The sequence below is a fragment of the Rhinolophus ferrumequinum genome, chromosome 8 (assembly GCF_004115265.2).
Source record: "Rhinolophus ferrumequinum isolate MPI-CBG mRhiFer1 chromosome 8, mRhiFer1_v1.p, whole genome shotgun sequence".
Classification (NCBI taxonomy): domain Eukaryota; kingdom Metazoa; phylum Chordata; class Mammalia; order Chiroptera; family Rhinolophidae; genus Rhinolophus; species Rhinolophus ferrumequinum.
The window spans coordinates 93,971,112-93,994,124 of NC_046291.1; the positions used below are offsets into that span (position 1 = coordinate 93,971,112).

General features: G+C 36.3%; 1 pseudogene; it reads left to right on the forward strand.

Moving 5' to 3' along the window:
- LOC117025599 (sorting nexin-19-like) overlaps positions 1-22,781 on the forward strand; it is an 83,160-nt pseudogene extending 60,379 nt beyond the window's left edge.
- The last annotated feature ends 232 nt before the right edge of the window (positions 22,782-23,013 follow it).

Genomic DNA, 23,013 nt, shown 5'->3' on the forward strand with positions numbered 1-23,013 from the left:
TACCCTGGGGTGTCCCTGTGGCCTGTAGAGAGGAAGTCTGGGAAAATTCCTGCTAATGCCTGATATGTAGATTCCTGCAAACGGGAGGAAACCACAGCAGCCAGTGGGCTGAACTCAGCCATTTTGGCTGATGCTCACTCATGAGCCCGGACCCTTAACCCTTTGCGCTAACAATTGGGCTATTCTGAAGGGATTAACCCCATAATTTGGACTGTGGGAGGCCAAGGGGTGGAAGATCATAAGGCCTTGTGTGGTCAGGATATAGGCAAACCAGTTGGGTTTGCCTGCAAGAGCCTGAGGCAGTACTTACTGATTTCCATGTCTGGCTCATAAGACAGTGACACCCCCTGGCAATCGGAAAGCTGATGCCCTAGCACAGGTAGATGCTCTAGCAACTGACCCCTCAGTAGATGCAGCAGATTAGATGCATATGAGGAGTGGCCACCATAGCACCCAGATGGGATGGCAGGTTGCCAAGGGTGATGATGGTCCTTGGAATATAGTGCCTTGGTTAATGCAGTAACAGCATGTCTTGTGTATTCCAAATGATGCCCAATTACTAAAGGAGTCTGGGACCATCACAGGAGATCCCGAGTGACAAAGAGTGACAAATTGAATATAGTAGCCCTTTGAGTGACGGTTCTAACTATGCATTGGTTTCTGTAGACATTGCATCTGATATACTCACAATTTCCCGTCTCTACGCAAACTGGGCTGTCACTATTAGGAGACTAGAGAAGCTGAGAACCATGTACATATACCCTCATTTAATAGACTGTGATCAGGAGTCACATTTCAAAGGTGATAATATGCAATTCTGGCTAAAGAACATGACACTGAGTGGAGGTTGTTTCTCTCCTATAACCCACAAGTGGCAGGGTTGGTAGAAAGAAAACATGGAATATTAAAGCAGCAGATTAAATTACCAACTGGTAAAATCACCTTGGCTGGGTGGACAGATACTGTCCCAGGCTTTAATACATTTGAATGATCAAACACTAGGGCCTATTGCTCCATAAGCCACGCATGGGACATTTACTGAGACATCCAAACATGTAAAGGTTGGAAGTCACAAGAAACAGCCATTGCCCCAATTCTCATTGAGGATCAGTGTGTAGGCTGCTGAGGACACCAAGCCTCATTGTGCCTGGGAAAACTGTTACCTACCAGAATTGTCAATGAGATGGCCCATCAGAATGGGTGAGTTACTTTTCACCCCCGGGTGAGGTGAAACTACTCAGTCTCCATTGGTATCCTGTTGACCTGATACAAGCTGGACCTGTTGAAATACACTCTGCCTGAAATGAAACAGGCACCATTAAAAGAGCGGGAAAATGGGAGTTCGGGTCTAGCATATCTCACCCTCCGTCCATCTCCTGATGCCTGACAGTGTTGCCTCCCCTGACCAACATGTATGGTTTGCACAGCATTGGCACAAACATTTGGTGACCATCTATGTCCCCTCCGTGGATCTGTAGGTCACTATAGCACACACATAGCCTTTACAAAATTCACCCAAGAAATCTTAAATGGCAGCCAACAAAACCTGTCTTTACTGAACACTGAAATATCTCTATGAGAAAAGCTGCCCTCCAAAACCTGACGGCTGCACACATTATAATGGCTTCAGGAAGAGGCACCTGTGCCATTATCCCAACAGAATGTTGTGTGTTCATACCTGATGGGTCTACTAATGCATCATTCTACTACATCACATGAGGACCCAAGTGAATATCCTGAGAGATCTGACCCCCAACCTAGGGATTTAATAAATCAGCTGTTCAGCTCATGGAGTTCTTGGTTTATCCACTCACCTACTAAATGGCGTCTTGGTTGCTTCCAGGTATTGGGGATTATGGATAAAACAGCTGTGTAATTATCCATGTGCAGGGCATTGTGTGGACTTAAGTTTTCAACTCCTTTGGATAAAAACCAAGGAGTTCTATTGCTGGATCATACACCAAGAGTATGTTTAGTTTTGTAAGAAACCACCACAGTTTCTTCCAGAAGGCTCGCTCCATTTTTCATTCCTACTAGCAATGCATAAGAGTTCCTGTTGCTCCACATTCTTGCTAGCATTTGGCATTATCAGTGTTCAGATTTTGGTCATTCTAATGGGTGTGTATTGGTATCGCAATCTTGTTTTAATTTGCATTTCCCTGATGATGTATCATGTGCAGCATCTTTTCTTATGCTTATTTGCCTTTTCTATCTCTTTTGATGTGATGTCTGTTCACATCTTTGGCTCATCTTTAAATCAGGTTGTTTTGTTTTCTATTTCTTTCTTTCTTTGTTTAATCAGAAGATCATTTTCATTGGCTTTGCCTCTTATGAGATGAGGAGTATGTAATGGGAAATCAATTTTGAGCTTGTAAACCTTGGTCTATAACTGATCTTTAACATCAATAATAGTGTATTATCTATTTATAATTTTAAATATTTCCATATTTACCATCTTCATTAAGGATTGGACATTTCTCTTAAAGTAAAATTTTCTGATGGTCACACATTTGCACATATATACATATTGTAATCTATGTGTATCTCTCGTTGCTTTATATGACATTCCTTTATAAGAGATCCTTGATATTCTTCCTGTTCATGCCCTTTTACAGCCATGATAGACTTTCTTATTATTTTAAAAGCTATATAACTTAGAATCTTTAAAAATTAGATGTCATTTGTGGTTCTATAAATTCTGAGGTAGCTTGAAAATGTCAAGATGTGTTTGCCATAACTGAAAAGACTGACATTAAAAACCACCTGTTCCTTTCTCCACTAGATTGGTGAAATGAGTTTCTGTGCTCTATATAAACCTGGGACAACATATACTTACTTAATATAATCTTGAGCTATATCCATGAAGCATATTAACTTCTGAAGGATGACAAATTTCTCAAGTTTCTGTTAATGAGCTATGAACTGCCTTTTTAGGTTACCTTGAAACTCTGTAGAAATCATGCCCTGCATACAGAATGAATGCTAAAGAAAGAACAACTAAAGTGACAAATACACTAATGTGTTTTTTTCCTGTTGAATTTCCCCATGAATCATAAAGAGCATTACTCTGCACAGATGCAGATTTGTGTCTGATACCTACGGAAAATATTGGTCTGAAACATACAATTTGTCAGGCATTTATCTGTCAAATTTTGGTAAGATGTTTAATATATTCATAGATCTATATTTATTGAGGAGTATAGGTATACTTCTTTTTGAATGTTTACATCCAGTTAGACGGGAATGTCAAACTATCATTTTTATAAATTGAGACATAATTGACATATACAATTATATTAGTTTCAGGTATAACCACATAATGTTTTGATATACGTATATATCAAATGGTCGCCAAAATAAGTCTCGTTAACATCCATCACCACACATATTTAAAAATGTTCTTATTGTGATGAAACCATTTAAAATCTACTCTTTTAGAAACTTTCATTTATGTAATAATGTTATTATTATTTTGTTTATATTACTTTACCATGAGTAATTTAATTTATAACTGGAAGTTCAGACATTTTTAGCTCCTTTTATCCTTTTCACTCATTTCACCCACCTTCCCCCACCACACACACACACACACCCCACTTTTGGCAACCACCATTTTGTTTATCTGTTCTCTAAATCTCTGAGGGTTTTTTTTTTAATTTGTTTTTTTATTTTATGTATAAATATAAGTGAGATGATACAGCCTTTGCCTTTCTCTGCCTGACGTATTTCATGTATTTCACTTAGCACTATGTCCTCAAAATCCATCCATGTTGTTGCAAATGGCAAGATTTTGTTCTTTTTAATGGCTCAATTACATATATCATATTTTCTTTATTCATCAATCCATTGATGGACACTTAGACTGTTTCCATACCATGGCTATTGTAATTAATGTTACAGTGAACATTGGGGTGCATATATCTTTTCAAATTACTGTTTCTTATTTCATCAAATAAATATCCAAAACTGGAATTGCTAAATCATATAGTAGTTTAGTTTTAATTATTTGAGTCACCTCCATACTGTTGTCCATATTGGTTACACCAAATTACATTTTCACCAATAGTAAACAGGGGTTCCATTTTCTCACATCCTTACCAACTTTTGTTATTCTTTGTCGTTTTGAAAGTTAGCCCCTCTAACAGATATGAGTTGATATCTTATTGTGGAATAGATTTGCATTTCCATGATGGTTAGTGATGTTGAGCACCTTGTCATGTACCAGTTCACCATCTGTTAGTCTACTTTGGAAAATTATCTATTCAGATCCTCTGCTCATTTATAATTGGATTGTTTTTCTATTGATATATATGAGTTCTTTATATTTTTCAGATTAAACCCTTTTCAGATACATGATTTGAAAATATTTTCTTCCATTCAATAGTTTGCATTTTCATTTTGTCGATGTTTTCCTTTGCTCCGCAGAAGCCCTTTTAGTTTGATGTAATCCATCTTGCTTATTTTTCCTTTTGATACCTTTTCTTTTGGTGTAAAACCCAAAAAATCATTGCCAAGACTGATATCAAAAGGCTTACTGCCTATGTTTTCTTACAGGAGTTTTATGATTTCAGGTCTTCCCTCTGCAATCCATTTTGAGTTAGTTTCTGTGTATAGTATTAAAGAGTGGCCCAGTTTTATTCTTTGGCATGTGACTCTGCAGGTTTCCCAACATCCTTTGTTGAAGAGACAGTTCTGTTCTTATACATTCTTGGAAATTTTGTTGTAAATTAACTTAGCATATATGCTTGGGTTTATTTCTGAGCTCTCTATTTAGTTTCACGGATAGGTTTGTTTTTAGGACAATCCCATACTATTTTCGTTGCTATAGCTTTGTGATATAGTTTGAAATCAGGGAGTGATACCTCCAGCTTTGTTCTTTTTTTCTTAAGATCATTTTGGCTATTCCAGTACTTTTGTGGCTCCATACAAATTTTATAATTGTGTGTTCTATTTCTTTATAAAATGCCATTTCAATTTTAATAGGGATTATATTAAATCTGTATATTGTTTTGGATAGTATAGATATTTTGACAATATTAATTCTCCCAACCCATAAGCATGAATGATTTTTCCATTTACTAAAGACTTGACCATTTCTTTCATCAACATCATATAGTTTTAAACATAAAGATCTTTCACCTGCTTGGTTAAATTTATCCCTATGTATTTTAATATTTTTAATACAATTGTAAACGGAATTATTTTATTAATTTACCTTTCTCATAGTTTGTTATTACTGTTTAGAAATTGAACACATTTTTATAATTGATTATGTATTCTGCAATTTTACTGAATTTCTTTATTTTTATTATTATTATTATTATTACTATTATTATTATTTTGGTGGAATCTTTACTTTTTTCTACATATAATAATCTGCCTATAATGACAGTGTTATATTTTACTTTCCAATTTGTATGTCACTTATTTCTTTTTCTCGCCTAATTGCTCTGGCTAAGACATCCATTACTACGTTGAATTCGGAATCCTTGTTTTCATCTGATTTTAGAGGAAATGTCTTCAGCTTTTCACCACTGAATATGATGTTAGCTGTTGGCTTGTAATATATGGCCTTTATTATGTTGAGGTATGTTTCGTCTTTACCCACTTTGTTGAGAGTTTTTATCATAAATGAACGTTGAACTTTGTCAAATGCTATCTATCTATCTATCTATCTATCTATCTATCTATCTATACATATATATCCATTGAGATGATCATATTAAGCGGGTGCAAAAGTAATTGCAGTTTAAAAGGATAAAAATAATTGCAAAAACCTCAATTACTTTTGCACCAACCTAATATGATTTTTATCCTTCATTTTGTTCATGTGATATATCACATTTATTGATTTGTAGATGTTGAACCATCCTTGCTTCCCTGGGATAAATCCCACTTGATCATGGTGTATGATACTTTTAATGTATTGCTGAATTTGGTTTGCTAATAGTTTGTTCATTTTCTTACGTTGAGATTTATAAGTTCTTCTATATTTTGGAAAATAAACTTTTATCAGATATGTCTTCGCAAATAGTTTCTCCCAGTCTGTGGTTTATCTTTTCACTTTCTTGACAGTGCTTTTGCAATGTAGAAAACTTTAATTTTAATGAAGTTCAACTCATCTTTTATTTCTTTCATGAATTTTGTCTTTGATGTTGTATCTAAAAAGCCATCACCAAAACCAGAGTCATCTAGTTTTTCTCCTATGTTGTTTTCTATGAGTTTTATAGTTTTGAATTTTACATTTAGGTCTGTGATATATTTTGAGTTAAATTTTGTGAATGATTATAAGGTCTTTTTTTCATGTAATGTCTAGTTGTTCCAGTACCATTTGTTGAAAAAAAAACAACTATATTTTCTTCATTGTATTGCCCTTTCCTCTTTGTCAAAAATAATTAACTACATATTTGTGCGCCTACTTTGGGCTGTCTATTCTACGCCATTGAGCTATTTGTCTCCCCAACACCCCCTCCCCTCCACCCCAGTACCACATTGTCTTGATACCATAGCTTTAAAAAAGTCTTGAAGTAGGGTAGAGTAGTATTCCAATTTTGTTTTTCTGTTTCAATATCGTATTGTTTATTTTGGGCTTTTCCTTTCTATATAACCTTTAAGATCAGTTTGTTGATATCCACAAGATAACTTGTTGGGATTTTGATTAAGATTGCATGGAATTTATAAATCAAGTTGGGAAAAACTGACATCTTGAGAATATTCAGTCTTCCTATCCATAGACATGAAAAATTATCTTATTTATTTCTTTAATATTTTATTGGAGCTTCATACTTTTCCTCATCTAGATATTTTATATATTTTGTTATATTTATACAAAAACATTATATGTTTTGGGTGCTGATATAAATAGTATTGTGTTATTAATTTTAGTTTTCACTTGTTTATGAAGATTAATTATTTTACATATAGTTTTAAATAGAGAAGACAGTGGGCTCTCCCATAAAGATAAGCCAAGAAAAGACATCCTCTCTTTGCATATTCAGAAGGAAGACATCTGAATGCATGATCAACATCATTGACAATAACCATCTTACGTTTTGGGGCATGTTCATAATTCTTTGAAGACCTTAATCAAATGGATTCACTACTCTTTATATCAGCACACATTCTTCTATCCTGGCATTCTATGGTTGTATGATTCCATAAATATCTGTGAGGAATTGAGAGTGTTTTCAAAGAATCATGTTATTTTTAAGCAATAAAACTTAAGAGTAGCCACTGTACCATGGTGATCTCCACCAAACCCATAGATAGATGAACTAGCTATTTGGATTTTGTTCTGTGCTTGGAAGCTACCTGAGCAGATGAGGTGATGATTAAATAGCCCCACATTGATAATGGCTTCCTGATGTACTTCTTAGTGAATATCAATATTTATGCACTTGTCCCACCAACCTCTGTCTCTCCCCTGCCCAAAGTAATTGGCTTTGAGTTATACATTGTGGAACTTAGATCCACATGGATATAAAAAGATGACTAAGCTTTTGTGTTTAATTTAATAAATAGAATTACATTTTCTTATTTAATTATGTAATAACAAGAGTTTTATTTTACAAACACAAAACGATATTAATATTATGGAAGAAATAAAATATAAAGGATTTCTTGATTAATATGCAGTTTATTAAGCTTGTTCTTATTGCGCTTTCAAAAATACCATGCATAATTTTTCTTTCCTTTTAGCTATACTCTATTAAGTATATATTTAAATTCATCATGGAAAACAAGGAGAAATTTCTTAGGGTTTTCATTTTTGTGATCAAAAGCATTTTTAAATTAATCCTGGCATCTCAATGTAATGATGATGAATATTATTAATTTAACATTTTATGCCTTATTAGGGACATGTTTATAGAGAAATATGTCATATGTGGAAGTACGTTTTTTAGATCAAAAGGTACAACTCACCTTCAAAGGTCTTTGAATTAAGGATTGCTATTAAATCATTTATTTCATTATATTTATGTTTTCTTTTTTAATATCAACCTTTGCTAATTCAGATGATATATATATATATATACATACACATATATATGTATATATATACATATGCATTTTTTTATAAGAGCACTTCTACAGCAATAATCCATTTGTTGTTTATTTTTTTTCTTCTAGTGAAGTTACAATTGAGAAATGGCCCTCATCAAACACATTCAACTTTAGTCATTTCACACTCTTAGTCAGCAGAGGTTTAAATAATGCCAAGTAGTTGTATACTTGACTGTGATTTGGGGGTTTATATAGAGCTTTTCTTGGACACTTGTTTTTTTTTTTACTGTTCTCATTAAGTGATTGGGTGCAAAAGAGAAGGTGGAAGATAAGTTGCTTCTTAGATGAAGTGGGAGGGAAGAAGCAGGTTGGAAGTAAGCAGAACCTCCTGCTTACCAGAAGGCCCATAATTGGATAAGTTTTTCTGGACTTCCTCTGCTTCCAGTGGCGACTAGTATTAGCTTCAGAATTTATGTGTTCTTAGAAAACTCCTTCAGGGATTACTCAAGATCCCTTTCCTTAAACTCCCTCTTATAATATTGAACTTCCCAAGGGCAGGATTTGTTGTTTCTCACTCATTTTGTATCTTTAATGCCCAACATAATGCCAGGCACAAATAAATCTGACTATATTTTAATTAAATGTTATTTAATTGACCTCTTGAATTATGCCCAAGGAGTACCTTCCAATGCCTGATAATTCACCACCACTGACCAGATGGTAAGTTGTTCTGTGATCATCATGCTTCAATCAAACACTTGCTATAGGCATTGCTTTAGTACCTGTTCTCTAGTAATCCATAATGTTTCTGGAAATGAACCATCCTTTATCATACAAGGCTCTTCTTCACTCTTAATTCTCCAGCGAGAAAAGTTGAAGGCAGCTGAAAGATCAAAAGAAGATAAACCCAAGGGAGGCCCAGGCCAAGCTTTAGATAGATATAGCTCATATGTATTCATTAAGGCTCTTAATCAAATAACATTTCTTGGGTATTTACCCAACCAGCTCAGAAAATGAGGGATATTTGCAGAAGAAGAAATAGGCTTTAAAGTCAAAGCCCAATTATGTATTTTATTGGCGTGATGACTGAATAAATTACTTAATTCTAAGGATCTCATCCTCTTCATCTTTAAAAGAGGAGTAATGGTAATTGATATAGAGTATTATTATGAAAAAAACGTACCAATAAAATAATGGCTATGAAAGAATATCCTGTAGTATTGTTGTTGTTGTTGTTGTTGTTTTGTTTTTTTCATTTCTTGAGTTCTCAAATTTAAACTATAAAGTAGAAATTATTATGTCATTTATGTAGGTGAGTTAACCAAAGCTTAAATTACATAACTTGTTCAAAGTGAGTAAAATGGAAACAAAGCTGTGGTAGGTACAGGGATACTAAGCTTTGCTTACTGAGATATGTACTTCCGAGCTGCTCTTACACAAAGTGATGAAGGAATAAATATTGGGAAATAAAGAACAATTCATTCCATCATTCCATGGACATGTACCAAGCCCCAGCTATTTATTCTGGAATTACAGAGAAGAAAAACAATTATTACAATTTTGTCCCCTTGAATTAAAGAAGCCCTCAATCACCAGCAACGGCAATTTTCCGAGGTTATGGTCCTTTGAAAGAAAGAATTCAGTCAAGAGACAGGAATCAAGCAAGCAGCAGACAGCAAAGTTCATTAGCAAAGCAAATATACTCCGAGCATAGCGCAGACTGACCCGAGGGTGGGTAGCGGCCCAATGTCTCTGGGACCCTGGCCTATAGATGGGCTATCCTCCTCCTTTCCTTTTCCAGTTTTTCTCTCCATTCTGCACGTTTCCTTCTTCCTAGTGTGTCACACTAGCCCAGGTCTCTGTTCTGGCTTCTCGCTGCAGTGGGTCTGTAACAGGATGCTGATGACACTACCGTTTACCTGTGGGGGCCTCCTAGTTCCTTCTCCTCCTGCTCATGTCTACCTTACTACCTACTCTGTCAGATCTAGAGTATGGAAGATGGTGGATTGCTTTCTGGAGAAAACAAAATGAGATGTGTGGTTACGCAGTAGTAGAAGAAAAAGTGATGAGATGGAGGGGGCAGTACTGAAGACAGAAGCAGTTCAGTGGTACTCACACCCTGGGACGGAATTCAGGAAGTGGTCTGTATACTGTGAATTGAAGTGTCACTCAAGGCACAGGTTCTCAGGCCCTAGGAAAGATATTTTACAGAAAAGCCTTTGGGCTATTTCTATTGCTATCATATGTACATTTTCCACTCTGTAATCAGAGTCATTACATCCAGAATGGGAATTTAATGGTAAAGTTGTTTAATCACTTTCACCATTAAAAATTCTTGTTTTACTTTTCACATATATTATGATAATAACTTGTTGAAGAGCTGATCAGCTTGGGAAGGATGGCACCCGTTTTCCCTTACACATAACCATTAAGAAACAAGCCTGGGCCCACATAGTTGTCTGCAGGACAGTTAGCACTGCAGTCGTGCTCAGTGCAAGAACTCTGCTTCCACCTATGCTGTCCCCGAGAACAAACACCCCTTCCAACAGTATGGAGCAGCTTGTTAGGTAATGAGCTCCCAGTGATTCTTTGTTCATCACTTCACAGGGAACTGTCCCCAGCAGGAGTCTGGAAAAGGGCCCTTTAGGAAGTTCAGTTCATTTCAAAAGCACTTCACATATACTACACCATTGCTTTGTTGACTCATGGGCATCACACATTTTGTGCCACTGCTTTGTCGAGTCATGGTTATAATGGAGGTGATTTTAATGCAAAATGCTTTGCTTTCAAAAGTGGTATCGTGGGGCAAACTGATTGGTTCAATGTGTTGGAGCAGAAGCAAACATCTTAATTTCTTGCTTACAGGGAGGAATTGAGCTCCTTTGAAGGCAACGTGACAGCTAAAACCAAACAGCTTCCTTTACATCAAGCCCACTGAAGTGCCTTTATTTTGTTTTCTTTCTTTATTGTTCTTTGCACAAAACTTCCAATTATGAGCAGTATCAAATGCAACTCATTTTGCTTTTTAAGAGGATGTGAGACAGACGACCAACTTAAGATCCTGAAAGTGCCCTGCTTGTGAGGCACTGTGAAAGTGAACTTTTTTTTTTCCAATAAATAAAACAGAAAACCCAATCCAATTTTTTTAGAGTCTGAACTTATGAATCCTTGAGTCCAAATTACACTCCCGTGTCTCAGTTTCTTCCTCTTAAAATAGAAAACAGCAATAAATGAGAGAATACATACAAGGTATTGGGAATAATGCCTGGCACAGAGAGATTCTCAAAAATGTTAGTTGTTGTAATTACTATTCCTAGCATTATTATTTCTTCTTCATCTCTGTATTGTTGGGACTTAACAATAAATAAAATTTAGATGAATCTAGAAATGAGAGAGAAAGAAAAGAGTTGGGCAATATGTCAGGTTCTTGATTCTTGTACCATTGGTCTTTGTGAGGGAACTTAGTAGAACAAATAGTTGTTTGGCATGGAAGAATTGAAGTTTTAATATTGAATTTGTAAGTAAAGCTTTGTTTTACATCTAAATCGGTCTAAGAGCAACTTAGCACACTTGCTTAGAAGAACTATTTGGTGACTTGTGAAAGTCAGTGATTCTTAATTACATACACCCACTTCAAAAAACAAACAAACAAAAAAAAATCACTGGATAAAAGAAAGAAGGAAAGAGAAACAAAAGAAAAAAGGACAAGAAACCAAACTAAACAAAAACAAACATAAACAAACACAAAAACACTATTCAAAAATAAAAGTAGGAAATTTGAACTCAAGAATAGCGTAGAGTATGTTATAAGAAAAATGAACTGTAGGTTTTCTTTAAAAATTCAGAACCATGTTTTCTAACTTTTGAATAAAAGCTATCACTTCTCAGTTATAACTTAACACTTACACATATATTTGGAAAATACTAAAAAAAGTGTGAAGAAGGAAGATAAATTTTAAAGTCTTTCTGTTGTTATTACCAATTCAGGTATGTTTTCTGTATACACAACAATAATCACTTAGCGTAACAGTTGATGCCCTTTCTCTCATTTCCTATTGGCATTGTTCATGGCATGGTGCTGTTTTCATCTAAGCTTTCAAGTGGTTTATAACCTACCTTTGAGTGGGCAAGCCATCATTTCGTTTAGTTGGTACATTTTTTTAAAGATATATAAGGTTTTTTTCCCCAAAATTTCCATGTGCACGTTATAAAAACAAATTTATTTGCCTATTAAATACTTCACAGAGTGAAATAAGACTGTGTGGAAAAAATAAATTCATAGCTTAAAAAGTTCATCCTTTAAAAGGAAATCATCGCATTTTTAAGAGATGCAGAAACTGAGTGGTTCTATTTTCACTTCCATTTGTGCAGAGAGACCCTGTTCATCTCCAAGCTCCTCAATGAGTAACCATAGACTCTTTCCAGGGTGAAACATAATGTAACCATTTCGTCTACATTCTCCTACCAGCCAAACCTTTAACAGACCACAGCAAGTCACACTTCAGCATGGGGCATCCACAAACAGATCCGTGACACATTTACCATTAAGTGCAGTGATAAATCATGTTAATTCATAAAACACAGACATTCATGTGTTTGAAATTTTATTTTAGCAGATGAATTTCTTAGATACCTTAGTATGGAATTGTTAGGCTCTTGCATGTTTTTAGCCTAGGCTCTGTAATTTAAAACCAGCTCTAGAGATGTTTCTATAGAATTGACAAAGACCACCCTAGAATAAAGAGACGTCTACTACTTTGATCTCAGTGGCGTGATTGTCTCCATATACCCTTCATGTATTTACTATTAAAATCCATTTTTATTCCTGACTTTACAAAATGAACCCATTATTCTAAAGTTAAATGTGAATTTTCCTTTTTTCTTTTCGATAATGTACAAGGTAAAATGCCCAGGATAATATTACATCCAGAGACATTTATTGTATGTGTCTCTTGGACACAACATACTGCTGGATGGACTCTGTGGAATAGAGAACAGAAAAGGCAGACATGTGCCCTCGAGAAGTTAGTTTATATAAGGTGTATGAATATTATACAGACAATACCTACTCTAAAAAAATACTATTGTGGTTTGTTCCTGTTTAGAAAGTGAGTCCTTGAGTTACAAGGATTTTGCACGTCAGAACTTAACCCTTCCAACCATCCTCTAGTAACAGAAAATCTCAGCCTAATAAAGTGTATATGGGAAGAAGAAGGGCATGACTGTCAACAGAGCATGTACAGCGCTCTACGAGCACTGCATACCATAGAGTTCCAATATTCATTACCTAATTTTTTTTCACAACCATCTGATGGAATTACGGTAAGTCTGTTTTGCAGGTACAGATGAAGACATTGAAACTCCAAGATGTTTAAATAATCTTGTTCAAGGAAGGTAAAAGTAATTATATAAACTTGACTTGGTTATTAGTTGGAAAGTATTGAGAAAAAATGACATTTAATTGTACAACACTATCAGAACAAGGCAATTTTGTACCTTTTTTTTTAAATTAAACTTTATTGGGGTGACAATTGTTAGTAAAGTTACATAGATTTCAGGTGTACAATTCTGTATTACATCATCTATAAATCCCATTGTGTGTTCACCACCCAGAGTCAGTTCTCCTTCCATCACCATATATTTGATCCCCTTTACCCTCAACTACCACTCCCTCCCCCCTTACCCTCTGGTAACCACCAAACTATTGTCTGTGAGTTTTTGTTCTTTCATTTGTTTTGTGCTTTTGTTGTTTTTGGTTTATATACCACATATTAGTGAAATCATGTGGTTCTCTGCTTTTTCTGTCTGACTTATTTTGCTTAGCATTGTACTCTCAAGATCCATCCATGTTGTCACAAATGTTCCTATATCATCTTTTCTTACCACCGAATAGTATTCCATTGTGTATATATACCACAACTTCTTTATCCATTTATCTATCGAAGGGCATTTTGGTTGTTTTCATTTCTTGGTCACAGTAAATAAAGCTGCAATGAACATTGGAGCACATGTGTCTTTGTAGATAAATGTTTTCAGATTTTTTGGGTAGATATCCAGGAGAGGGATTGCTGGGTCATACGGTAATTCTATTCGTAATTTTTTAAGGAACCTCCACACTGCCTTCCATAACGGCTGCACCAGTCTGCATTCCCATCAACAATGTATGAGGGTTCCCTTTCTCCACAGCCTCTCCAACACTTGTTACTATTTGTCTTGTTGATGATAGACATTCTGACTGGGGTGAGGTGATACTTCATTGTGATTTTTATTTGCATTTCTCCGATGATTAGTGATGTTGAGCATTTTTTCATATGTCTATTTGCCATTTGTATGTCCTCTTTGGAGAAATGTCTCTTCAGGTCCTCTGCCCATTTTTCAATTGGGTTGTTTGTTTTTTGTTGTTGAGTTGCATGAGTTCCTTGTGTATTTTGGATATTAGCCCCTTATCAGAGGCACTGTTTGCAAAAATCTTCTCCCATTCAGTTGGTTGCCTTTTTATTTTGTCTGTGGTTTCTTTTGCTGTGCAGAAGCTTTTAAGTTTGGTACAATCCCATTCATTTATTTTAGCTTTTACTTCCCTTGCCTTTGGAGTCAAATTCATAAAATGCTCTTTAAACCCAAGGTCCATAAGTTTAGTACCTATGCTTTCTTCTAGGCAGTTTATTGTGTCAGGTCTTATGCTTAAGTCTTTGATCCATTTTGAATTAATTTTGGTACATGGTGAAAGATAGCAGTCCAGTTTCATTCTTTTACACGTAGCTATCCAATTCTCCCAGCACCATTTATTGAAGAGGCTGTCTTTTCTCCATTGTATGTTTTCGGCTTCTGTGTCAAAAATTATCTGTCCATATTTATGTGGTTTTATTTCTGAGTTCTCGATTCTATTCCATTGGTCTACGTGTCTGTTTTTCTGCCAATACCATGCTGTTTTGATTATTGTTGCCCTGTAGTGCAAGCTAAAGTCAGGGAGTGTGATACCTCAAATATTGTTCTTTTTTCTTAAGATTGCTTTGGCTATTCCGGGTCTTTTGTGGTTCCAAACAAATCTGATTTTTTGTTCTATTTCTTTAAAAAATGCCATTGGGATTTTGATGGGGATTGCATTAAATCTGTAAATTGCTATGGGTAACATGGCCATTTAAACTATGTTGATTCTTCCAATCCATGAGCATGCAATGTCTTTCCATGTCTTTGTGTCTTCTTCAATTTCTTTTAAAAATGTCCTATAGTTTTTAGCATATAGGTCTTTCACAGCCTTGGTTAAGTTTATTCGTATGTATTTTATTCGTTTTGCTGCAATTTCAAAAGGAATTTTTCTTTTATTTCTTTTTCTGAGATTTCATTGTTAGTATATAGGAATGCAATGGACTTTTCTACATTGATTTTGAAGCCCGCAAATTTACTGTATTTGTTGATTGTTTCTAATAATTTTTGTTTATATATATAGCATCATGCCACCTGCAAAGAGCGACAATTTAACTTCTTCATTCCCAATTTGGATGCCTTTTATTTGTTACTCTTGCCTGATTGCTCTGGCGAGGACTTCCAACACTATGTTGAAAATCAGAGGTGATAGGGGACAGCCCTGCCGTGTTCCTGAACGTAGAGCAAAGGGCTTCAGTTTTTCACCATTAATTATGAGACTAGCTGAGGGCTTGTCATATATGGCCTTTGTTATGTTAAGGTATTTTCCTTCTATACCTATTATATTAAGTGTTTTAGTCATAAATGTATGTTGTATCTTGTCAAATGCTTCTTCTGCATCAATTGATATAATCATATGATTTTTGTCCTTTATTTTGTTTATGCGATGTATCACATTGATGAATTTTTATGTTGAACCATCCTTGTGCCCCGGGGATGAACCCCACATGGTCGTGATGAATAATCTTTTCAATACATTGTTGCATTCAATTTGCTAGAATTTTGTTTAGGATTTTTGCATCTGTATTCATCAGAGATATTGGTCTGTAGTTCGCTTTTTTTGTGTTGTCCTTGCCAGGTTTTGGTATAAGGGTAATGTTGGCCTCATAAAATGAGTTAGGGAGTACGGTCTCTTCTTCAGTTTTTTGGAAGAGTTTGAGGAGGATTGGTATTAGATCCTCTTTGAAGGTTTGGTAGAATTCCCTAGTGAAGCCATCTGGTCCCGGACTTTTGCTTTTGGGAATGTTTTGGATGACTGATTCAATTTTGTTACTGGTGAACGGTCTGTTTAGATTTTCCAGTTCTTCATGATTCAGCCTAGGAAGGCTATATGTTTCTAAGAACTTGTCCATTTCTTCCAGGTTATTGAATTTTGTGGCATATAGTCCTTCATAGTATTCTTGGATGATCTTTTGTATTTCTGTGGAATCTCTGATAACTTCCCCTTTTTCATTTCTGATTTTGTTTATTAGAGTCTTCTCTCTTTTTATCTTAGTTAGTCTAGCCAAGGGTTTGTCAATTTTGTTAGTCTTTTCAAAGAACCAGGTTTTTGTCACATTAATTTTTTTCCATTGTCTTTTTATTCTCTATTTCATTTAGTTCTGCTCTGATTTTTATTATGTCTTTACTTCTGCTGACCTTGGGTTTCATTTGTTCTATTTTTTCTTGTTCTTTAAGGTGTAATGTGAGGTTTCTTATTTGGGATTTGTCTTGTTTCTTGAGGTCCACCTATAATGATATAAATTTCCTTTTTAAAACGGCTTTTGCTGCATCCCAAAAATTTTGGTAGAATGTATTTTCATTGTCATTTGTTTTTGTGTATCTTTGATCTCTCCTCTAATTTCTTCTTTGACCTGGTCGTTCTTTAAAATATGTTGTTTAATCTCCATGTATTTGTGGTTTTTCCTGCTTTCTTTTTGCAGTTGATATCCAATTTCAAAGCCTTGTGATCAGAGAATATGCTTGGTATGATTTCAATCTTCTTAAATTTGCTATGGTTAGTTTTATGTCCCAATATATGGTCTATCCTTGAGAATGTTCCATGTGTACTAGAAAAAAAATATATAGTCTGATGTTTTAGGATGAAGTGCTCTATAATTGTCAATTATGTCCATTTCATCTAATGTGTCATTTAGGGCTGCTATTTCATTATTTATTTTCTGTTTGGGTGATCTATCCTTAGCTGTCAATGATGTGTTTAAGTCCCTAGTATAATTGTGTTTTGGTCAATTTCTCCATTTAGTTCTGTAAGTAGTTGCTTGGTATATTTCAGTGCTCCCTGATTGGGGGCATAAATATTAAGGACTGTTATGTCTTCTTGTTGTATAGTCCCCTTTACCATTATGAAATGTCCATCTTTGTCTCTTGTTACCTTTTTCACCCTGAAGTCTGTTTCATCTGATATCAGTATAGAAGTATAGCTACACCTGATTTTCTCTGGATAAGATTTGCTTGAAGTGTCAATTTCCACCCTTTCACTTTGAGTCTATGCTTGTCCTTGTAGCTGAGATGTGTCTCTTGGAGACAGCATATGGTTGGGTTTAGTTTTTTGATGCAATCTGCTAGTCTGTGACATTTTGTTGGTGAGTTCAGTCCATTTACATTTAGGGTGATTATTGATATGTGAGGATTTCCTGTCATTCTATCTTTAGTTTTCTGGTGAGACTGTGTCTCCATGTTTCTTTGCCTTTTTGTTGTTGTCTATTATTTTTGTGTCGTGGTATTCTGTTATGTTTACCTCTGTTTCTTCTTTTATTACAGTATATATTTCAGTTCGGGATTTTTTATTTTGAGTCGTTACCCTTAAGTTTATGTAAAAAAAAGTTTTATATTTAGAGTATTCCATTTTCTTCACATGCTTACTTTCTCCATTCCCATATTCTGGTTCAGGCCTTTCCTCTCCCCCCTTTTTATGTTTTGGTTGCCACAATTTGTCCCTGGTGATGGTGGTCGAATAGGCTCCTTTAGTATTTCTTGTAGTGAAGGTCTTGTATTAGAAAATTCCCTCAACTTCTGTATGTCTGGAAAGGTCTTTATTCCTCCTTCATAGATAGAGGATATCTTTGCTGCATATATTATTCTTGGCTCATAATTTCTCTCTTTCAATAGTTTGAATATTTGGTTCCACTCCCTCCTGGCTTGTAGAGTTTCTGCTGAGAATTCTGATGATAATCTAATGGTCTTTCCTTTGTAGGTTACTGTCTTCTTTTCCCTGGCTGCCTTGAGGATTTTTTGTTTGTCGTTGATTTTAGACAGCTTCAATACAATGTGCCTTGGAGAAGGTCTGTTGGGATTGAAGTAATTAGGTGTTCTATTTGCTTCTTGGATTCGAGGATCCAGTTCTGTCCACAAGTTTGGGAAGTTCTCATCAACAATTTGTTTGAATATATTCTCTGTTCCCTTCTCTCTTTCTTTTCCTTCTGGTGTGCCCATTATTCTTATATTGCTCTTTGTGATGGAGTCAGAAAGTTCTTGTAGAGTTCTTTCATTTCTTTTAAGTCTCAAGTCTCTTTCTTCTTCCATCTGTGTCATTTCCAGGTTTCTATCTTCGATGTCACTGATTCTTTCCTCCATCTGGTCAACTCTACTACATAAGCTGGTTATTTCATTCTTAATTTCTTCTATTGAGTTCTTAATCTCCAGAAATTTTATTTGGTTCTTTTTTTTAAATTTCATCTCTTTTGTAAAATGCTCATGTTGTTCTTTGATTGTGTTTCTGAGTTCATTAAACTGCCTTTCTGTGTTTTCTTGCATCTCGTTGAATTTTTTCAGAACTGCAATCTTGAATTCTCTTTCATTTAAGTCATATATTTCCATATCTTTAAGTTCCTTTTCTGGAGACTTTTCACTTTCTTTCTGAGCTGTCTTGTTGCCTTGGTTATTCATGGCAATTAATGATTTATTATTTCTCTTCCTAGACTTCTACAGGAGTGGGTTCTGCAACAGGTTGATAGGAAGAGGTCTTTCTTTTGTTTTCCAGTATGTGTTTTTAGAATGTTTTATTTTCTCTCCGACTGCAACCTTTTTCTCTCTCTCGCACTGTAGTGTTATGTTTTCTCTGCACTATTCCACCTTCTCACACAATGGGGAGATTCCCTGGAAGGCAGGTTTCTCCTGTTAACAGTTCGCCTGGGTCATAGGGCACTGCATCCGTGTGGGGATGTCGGGCTGCGCCCGACAGTGCGGCTCTGTCTCCGCTTTTGAAGTTCCAAAACTCTTCCTGTACCAGATTCAGAGCCCGTATGTTTCAGCAGTTCTGTTTACTCCTGCAGGGATCTGCTCAGATAGGTGGGGCCAGGGGTGAGGTGAGTATTGAGAGGTGGCCCAGAGCAATGGCGGCGACCACCACCACAGCCGGTCCTGCTTCCACAGCTCCCTCCCTTCCGCCGGAACTAGTGGGCTGTTTATCTGTGTCTCAGAACAGCAAATATTCTGTTCTTTTGATCTGACACTGCTACTGTTCTGCTTCTAGCACCAGGCAGGTGGGGGCGGGGTGAGCTCTGGGAGGGTAGGGAGGGGGCGGCCAGTCTCAGTGCCTAAGGCTTCCGTTCTCTGCTCGGCAGTGAGGGCTTAAACCACCGTTTTCAGCCTTCTTCCCTCAGTCTTTGCTCCGAGTCTCTGCCGTGAGAGTTGGGTTCAGCCGTGTTATATGCTGCCCCCTCAGCCCTGTGGGCCATAAGAGGAGCCATAGCAGTCCGAGTGCTTCCCTCTCCCGCAGCTGCGGTAGCTCCGGGATGCAGCGAGCTCGGAGCACTGAGCCAGGGCTGCGTCCTGCGCCCGACAGTGCGGCTCTGTCTCCGCGCTTCTCCCTTCCCTCCTCCCCTGCTCACGCCATTTGCCCATCTTTAGGTGAATTCAGTAGTGAGACTCTTCATCTTGCCTGTCTGCTGTGCAGGGAGTCCTTTGTGGAGTTATAGTTTTTCAATTTATTGTAAATTCCAGGGGAGATTTCCAGAGACTCACCTCACACCACCATTTTTATCATTTTGTACCTTTCTGCTAAATACCAACGATGATTAATTATTTCTGATACTATCGTGGTACTTATGTAGGAATGGTAGAAATAACAAGTCAAACTAGATAACCAATGGATGGCAGGAAAAAGGGCTTCATCAATTGCTAGGACCTATGAGTAGTCCTAAGGTAACTAATAGTTCCTGATAAGGAACTAGAACACCGCTATGCTTACAGAAATATTACAAAGACAACAAAGAAAGAATACTCCTATAGCATGTATTAACATTTTTAAAAAAATTCATTTATTAATTAAGAAAGTTACTTAGATGCCAGAAAAACACACATCCAGAATTTGTCTGTTGAGTCATTTTAGACCTTTCAGTTTATGAATTTGGGCCTCAAATTTTTTGTTTATAAAATCCAGGCATTGGTACAGATGAAAATTCCTTCAATCAGCAAAACAATGTTCATATTCCCACAACAGACAGAGAACCTCACATGACTTTGTATCTTCAATCTAGAGGGTATCTTCATAAAAGAATAAAATAGGAAAATTGGTGGAGATAGAATCACGGGCTTCTAATTGTGTTAGGCAGTGTGCCTCGTAATTTACATAGAGCATCAAAATCAATCTCACAGAAACTCTATTAAGTCAGTACTGCTACCTACATTTAGAGAAGAAATTACTGAAAAAATATGGTTGGGTCAGAATTTCAGCAAGTATGTTTCAAAGCTCAAGAAAATAAATGAAATAATAATGGTAGACAGGGACATGTCAGATTACAAAAGAATGTGCACTTAGTGAGTGCAGGAAAGTGTAGGCTGCAAAACCAGAACTTTTCAAAGTCCCTTACTTGAGTTTGGAAATGAAGTAGCTCAGAATGAATCATGTAATAAGGATTAGGAAATTGACTCTTATTCTAAACATCTTTGCTCCTTCAGTTCCAAATTTGGAATGCTTCCTTGGAACTAAAAGTACCATTCTATACAGACATGGCTCATTCTACCTAGTAAAATGTCTTTTAATTAATCTTACTGAGAGTTAATTAAGAATTGGATGTTAGTCCTCATGCTTTCCAACATGTCTGCTTTGGCCTTCATGTTTTTTTTTTTTTTTTTTTTCTAAATTAAAAGAAGTCTTCACTTTCAGTTTGACCTCATCATGCTCAAGCCCCACTTGATGTTCTGCCAGATAGGAAATAAGAGTTTGCTGATATCAATCATTTTACTGCTTTGGAAAGAATCGCCATTCATTTCTGGGTTCATGTTCATTAAAGTCTATACAAATTTCTCCATATAAAGATTTAACTGATATTCTTAAGAGGAAAATTAAGTAACATGATCAGTAAAATATTCAAGATATTGCTTAAAGATGAAAAATGTATCACTGTACAATAATTTTCATTGAATACAACATTGTAAAATAGAGTCAATTCTATAGTCTAATGGTGAACTTAAAATGTCTTTTAATGTGACATGAAGTTTAAACAGTAATTAGAAGTTTAAAACTATTTGAGGACAAAATTAGCTGCTTTTGGTTACATGAGTTAGAGAGACTGTTTTGAGAGACATTTATATTGATAAGTAAATTAACATAACAATTTATGGCAGAGATTTTCACAATGACAGTCTTTGAATTGGTTTGTGGGAACAGAAGAAATAAAATGTGCCTTCAACAAAACTTAGAAGGAAGTCCACCTCTCAGAATTAAATTATTTATTAATTTAATCATTTCCCTCTGGAATTATTATTTGATACTGGAATTTGGAATTTGAGGTACGTGGGGAGACATAGAATGGAAAGGTTAGCAGTGAATATGGCAGGAATAGCAGTAAAGGTCAGACGGCAGAGCTTAACATTATTATGAACCTTATGAACCTTACTAAGCACTGGAGAGTCGTGAAGTCATTTGTCAATGAAACACTGGAGAGTAAATGGATGAATGAAGGAATGAATGAATGCATTTGTTTCATTTAGGTATCTATCATTTAACAGCTCCTCCTAACTGGGGACTTCTTCCCTGTTATGAATAGTATTGGTGGAAACCATTGCCCACATCAGGCAAGAAAAGTAGTTAATGCAGTGAGATCCTCCTTGGCTTGGCTAATCAGATCTACCCGACTGGGGCTTTGAATGTCAATATAAGAACATAAAAGTATTGGGAGATTTGGGATACAAAGCCACTGTGTTACAAATATTGCGTGCAGGTAGGTAGTAAAATAGCAGTAGTGACATATTAGCTACTGGAAACACAGCCAGCAAAAGCCTGAAAAAAAGATCCTGAATAAATCCCCAGAGGATGTGTGGATGGTTACTTGTCATATACAGCATATGCAGCTGAACCCAAGACAAGACCTCAGTGATGGTGATCCATGCACAGAGACAGAGTTAGCTAGCAAGCTCTGGATCTGCACCTTTTGCTGCTAATGGAAAGGTAGAGACAGCTATGTATGGAAAACATGCAGAAAGTTCTTCATCTTATCTTTGGTACACTAATTCAGAGGTGGCTAGAGGTGCAAGTAGCTAATCTAACATATCTACAGCACTGGATGCAGTACCTCTGGCTTCCTCAAGTGCCCATCTGGCCTGGTGAAGTTTTACCTAAGTATCCATGGCCTGTAAGGACTCAAGAGCAGAAAGTGGCTGATGAGAAACAGGCTTTGCAGAGCCTGATGGGTGCCCTAACAGATATTGTTGTAGAAATCCTTGGGATGCGCTGATGCCAGCTGAACTGGAGTCTAGTCTTGGAGTCACGACAGCAACCGCTCGTCAACAGGCATCTGATTTACTGCCTTCGGGACATCATACTGGAATTATTGTCTTTCAGTTCCTCTACCATAACCAACTCTGCCTCAGATACTGCAGGCAAACCTGAGGAAATCGGCATCTCCCCCTAGCCGTACGTTATTCACCCAATCTTCAAAGGTTGGGGAAGGAGAGTTACTCTGCCCCAAGACACCAGTCAGGAAGCCTGTGCCCTCTGAACTGGACTGTAGCTCAAAAGACCTGGGTCTCAGTGCCACAGTTCTCCCCTCCACCCAGTCCTACTCCATTTGTAGCAGGTAATGTGGTGGTGTATGCACCAATTTCACGCATATCTATTACCATACCTTTAAAGTAAAGTATGTA